Consider the following 5,957-nt stretch of genomic DNA (forward strand, 5'->3'; position numbering starts at 1 on the left):
ATTCAATATAGTGCTTGAACTCCTAGCCAGAGCAATTACACAACAAAAGGAGATCAAAGGGATACAAATTGGAAAGGAAGAAGTCAAAATATCACTATTTGCAGATGATATGATAGTATACTTAAGTGACCCCTTCCACCAGAATACTCCTAAACTTGATAAACTGCTTCAGTGAAGTACGTGGATATAAAGTTAATCAAACAAATCAGTGGCCTTCCTCTACACAAAGGAGAAACATGCTGAGAAAGAAATTAGGGAAAAAACACCCTTCACAATAGTCACAAATAATATAAAATACCTTGGTGTGAATCTAACTAAGCAAGTGAAAGATCTGTGTGATAAGAACGTCAACTCTCTAAAGACAGAAATTGAGAATCTCATAAGATGGAAAGATCTCCCATGTTCATGGTTTGGCAGGATCAACATTGTAAAAATGGCTATCTTACCAAAAGCTGTCTATCTACTCAATGCAATCCTCATCAAAATTTCAACTCAATTAGTCATAGATTGAGAAAGAACAATTTACAAATTCATCTGGAATAACAAAAAACAATAAAAGAACTTCTGTGAGAATGACCATCCCTGACTTCAAGATGCACTACAGTGCAATTGTGATTAAAAACTGCATAGTATTGGTACATTGACAGGCAGGTAGATCAATGGAAGAGAATTGAAGATATAGAAATGAACCCATACACCTACGGTCACTTGTACTTTGACAAAGGAGCTAAAACCATCCAGTGGATAAAAGATGGCATTTTCAGCAAATGGTATTGGCTCAACTGGAGGTTAGCATATAGAAGAAGGTAAATTGATCCATTCTTATCTCGTTGTACAAATGTCAAAACCAAGTTGATTAAGGACCTTCACATAAAACCAGATACACTGAAACTTATAGAAGAGAAAGTGGGGAAGAGCCTCGAACATATGGGCACAGGGGAAAAATTCCTGAACAGAACACCAATGGCTTGTGATATAAGATCAAGAACCGACAAATGGAACCTCATAAATTTTCAAAGCTTCTGTAAGGCAAAGGACACTGACAAGAAGACAAAAAGACCAGCAAGAAATTAAGAAAACATCTTCACCAATCCTGCATACCATAGAGATCTAATATCCAATATATACAAAGAAGTCAAGATATTAGACTCCAGAAGATCAAATAACCTTTTTAAAAATAGGTTACAGAGCTAAACAAAGAATTCTCAACTGAGGAATACTGAATGGCTGAGAAGCACCTAAAAAAAATGTTCAACATCCTTAATCATCAGGAAAATGGAAATCCAAACAACCTTGAGGTTCTACCTCACACCAGACAGAATGGCTAAGATCAAAAACTCAGGTGACAGCAGATGCTGGCAATGATGTTGAAACAGAGGAACACTACTCCATTGCTGGTGGGATTGCAAGCTGGTCACTCTGGAAATCTGTTTGGCAGTTCCTCAGAAAATTGGACATAGTACTAACTGACAACCCAGCAATATCACTCCTGGACATATACCCAGAAAATGCTCCAACATGTAATAAGGATACATGCTCTACTATGCTCATAGCATTCTTAATTATAATAGCCAGAAACTAGAATGAACCCAGATGTCCCTCAACAGAGGAATGGATACAGAAAATTTGGTACATTTACACAATAGAGTACTATGCAGCTATTAAAAACAATGAATTCATCCTGAGTAAGGTAACCCAGTCACAAAAGAACACACATGATATCCATTCACTGATAATTGTATATTAGTCCTGAAGCTCAGAAGCTCAGAATACCCTAGATACAATTTACAAACCATATGAAACTCAAGAAGAAGGAAGACCATAGTGTGGATACTTCATTTCCATCTTAGAAACAGGGAACAAAACACCCATCGAAGGAGTTACAGAGACAAAGTATGGAGTAGAGACTGAAGAAATAACCATCTAGAGACTGACTCACCTGGGGTTCCATCACATTTACAATCACCAAACCCAGACACTGTTGTGAATGCCAGTAAGAGCTTGGTGATAGGAGCCTGATATAGCTCTCTCCTGAAAGGCTCAGCCAGTGCCTCTCAAATACAGAAGTGTGTGTTCACAGAGATCCGTTGGACTGAGAATAGGGTCCCCAGTGAAGGAGCTAGGAAAACAACCTAAGGAGCTGAAAGGGTTTGCAGTCCTGTAGAAGAAACAACAATATAAACTAGCCAGTACCCCCAGAGCTCCCAGGGACTCAACCATCAACCAAAGAACACACATGGACTCATGACTCCAGCTCCATATGTAGCAGAGAATGGCCTATTCGGACATCAATGGGAGGAGATTGGTTCTGTCAAGGCTCTATTTCCTTGTGTAGGGAAATGTCAGGGCCAGGACAGGGGAGTGGGTAGGTTTATGAGCAGGGGGGGGGGCAGGGTATAGGGGGAGGGTATTTTTCTGAGGGGAAACCAGAAAAGGGGATAACATTTGAAATGTAAATAGAGAAAATATCCAATAAAAATACAAAAAGAAAAACTAGAAAGACAGAAAGAACAGACATATTTTCCTCTCAGCTTTTACCATATATTATGCATAGAAACTCACATGGCATGGCTGTTGTCATTGTGGCATTTCAGAACATTTTTTTCCTTAAACTTTGATAAAGGACATTTATTTTGTAGCAATTTCCTAACACCCAGATATCTGTTCCTCAGACCCTGTAGTTCACATTCTTGACTGTCAAACTGCTCCCTTCCCCTTCTCCTCCAGTGCTTAGTGTCCTATCATTTTTAGTGCAAAGTTTAAACATCAACTTTCCTGCTGTTGGCAGTGTTTGCCACAGATATTTCCTTTTTATGTACTACCCAGTGGCACGTTCACAAGCAACATTAATCAAAGTCAACAGATATGATGAGAAAAATTGCTTTCTATAGATATAGAAAAAATTTTCCCCAAGATTTATGTGTTTATTTTATGAATTCAAAATTGCTCTTTTCAGACAAACCAAGAGAGGGCATCAGACCCCATTAAAGATGGATATGAGCCACCATGTGGTTGCTGGGAATTGAACTCAGCACTTCTGGAAGAACACTCTATGCTCTTAACCACTGAGCCATCTATAAAGCTCAAGACCCACAGCCAGACACTAAGTGGAGAGTGAAAGACCTTAGTTGGAACATTCAGCCCTAAATGGAATGTGTTGATCAGATCAAATCCCTTCCCTGAAGGTTCAGGGAACCCCATAAAAGAGAAGGACAAAGGAGTATAAAAGCAAGAGGGTACGGAGCACACCAAGAAAACAAGGCTCTCTGAATGAATCAACAAGATTGAAGTACATAGGAACTCAGAAACTGAATAGGTTTGTACAGCATATGCGAGGGTCTGCACCAGAAGGGGACGCATACCTTATCCCTATCTGAAAGCTATCTCCAACTGACAATCACTTGCAAACTAAAATTTAGTTTACTCTATGGGAGACTCACTGAGGAAACAAACTACTCTTAAGGGGAGGCTGCATACCCAGCATTAGATGGCTAGCAGAAAATGAACTCAACTGCATCTTTAGAAGTTCCCAAAATGTCATGTCAAGGCTTTTCCTGTTTTTAAATTAATTAATTTAGAAATTGAATCCCCTGCAATTGTAATATACATGAATCATTTCCTGAAAGTTTCTTAATATTTTCTGTATAGTTTTTCTTTATGCAGGAACAGAAAATAATAAAACATTGAAATGACAAAAAAATAACTTTTTACTAAGAAAATGTTTTACTACAAATAAGAAATACATCCACTCATAAGCATCCTTTTTACAAAAATATATTTTGAGATAAGCATAATATTAAAAATAGTCTATTTATTGCACTGACATGTATCTGTGTTCTATTTCATATGATGTATCTCTTTACTATACTGTATTTGCTTTAAAAAAAAACAACTATTCTTGCTTTTTCTAATGCTATAAAGCCATATAACCAAAGATGACATTAATAGCCATGGGCTTCAACATATATAGAGCTAGAAGTTTCACTTTTTTAAAAAAAAATAGAAAAAAGCTGAAAGCAAACCAATAAAACTAGTCAAGGCCAAATTTCCCTTGGTGTATTAAACAGATTACTGAAGATCGATTCTGAAAATTGGAATACATATAAAATGTTAAGAAATCACCTTAACTTATTCTTTTTCTTTAACCAATAGATGCAGTGCATAACTAGTCATAGTAGGTCAGATACTTAACTCTATCCCTTGAGAGTCTGAAGCAAGATATTGCTTTAAGGTACAGTCTAACATGAGAAAGATATCCAGGTTAGTCTCAAACACACCAATAAAAAGAAATAAATGGAATAAAAATTATTTCCAATTTATAATAGTATTAACCACCATCCATTTACTTTGAATAAATAAAAACATTGACAAATAATAAGCATTTGAAAAATAATGTCTTGCTATATTGATACAGACATGTTAAATATTTAGAATATGACTAAGAAATGACATAGTTTAAAAATGTCAACATTTTGAGCAAATTATTGCTTAAAGTGCAGCCATCACATCTAGCAGCAGATTCCAAAATTTACAGAAACAAAAAGGGATGAAACTGAAGCCATAGCAATGCTAAGTGTGACAAATCCAAGCTTTATGATCTTTTAAGTAAAAATGAATTAATTACATACTTTATATATACAATCACAAAGGTGGAGATTATATATATATATATATATATATATATATATATATATATATATATATATATTAACCACTCAATTACAGCCACATGCTATATAGACAGCTAAAAGTTGCATACATGCATTATGCTTATTAAGGTAAAAGTTCAAGGGGGCCTACATGTGTAATAGAAATATTACTAAAGTTCAAAACACACTTTGAAACTTACACAATAATGGTGGGAGACTTTGACACTCTTCTCTCACCAATGTACAGATCATGGAAAAAGAAACAGAACAGAGCCCTTCCGGTCCGAGCAGCACTCGGGTAGCTAGGGCACAGAGTTACCCACAACACCCGCCAGCTACACACAACACCCGCCAAGGGATGTTAAGAATTCTGAGGATAGGGATCTGCCCAGCGTGGGAGTGTTTTGCCTGAGCATTGGCAGCAGACATCTTGGTTTCAGGACCCTGCCGAGTGTATCCTGCACAGCCCCAGATGGCGAAAGGCAAACTTAAGAATCCTACTAACAGAAATCAAGACCACTCACCATCATCAGAAGGCAGCACTCCCTCCCCACCTAGTCCTGGGCACCCCAACACAACCGAAAAGCTAGACCCGGATTTAAAAGCATATCTCATGGTGATGGTAGAGGACATCAAGAAGGACTTTAATATGTCCTTTAATAACTCACTTAAAGAAATACAGGAGAAGAGTGCTAAAGAGTTACAAGTCCTTAAAGAAAAACAGGAAAACACAACCAAACAGGTAAAAGTCCTTAAAGAAAAACAGGAAAACACATCCAAACAGGTGATGGAAATGAACAAAACCATACTAGACATAAAAAGGGAAGTAGACACAATAAAGAAAACCCAAAGTGAGGCAACTCTGGAGATAGAAACTCTAGGAAAGAAATCTGGAACCATAGATGCGAGCATCAGCAACAGAATACAAGAGATAGAAGAGAGAATCTCAGGTGCAGAAGATTCCATAGAGATCATCTGCACAACAATCAAAGAAAATAAAAAATGCAGAAGGATCCTAACTCAAAACATCCAGGAAATACAGGACACAATGAGAAGACCAAACCTACAGATAATAGGAGTTGATGAGAATGAAGATTTTCAACTTAAAAGGGCAGCAAATATATTCAACAAAATTATAGAAGAAAACTTCCCAAACCTAAAGAAAGAAATGCCCATGAACATACAGGAAGCCTACAGAACTCCAAATAGACTGGACCAGAAAAGAAATTCCTCCCGAAACATAATGATCAGAACAACAAATGCACTAAATAAAGAAAGAATATTAAAAGCAGTAAGGGAGAAAGGTCA

The sequence above is a fragment of the Mus musculus genome, chromosome 1 (assembly GCF_000001635.26).
Source record: "Mus musculus strain C57BL/6J chromosome 1, GRCm38.p6 C57BL/6J".
Taxonomy (NCBI): Eukaryota; Metazoa; Chordata; class Mammalia; order Rodentia; family Muridae; genus Mus; species Mus musculus.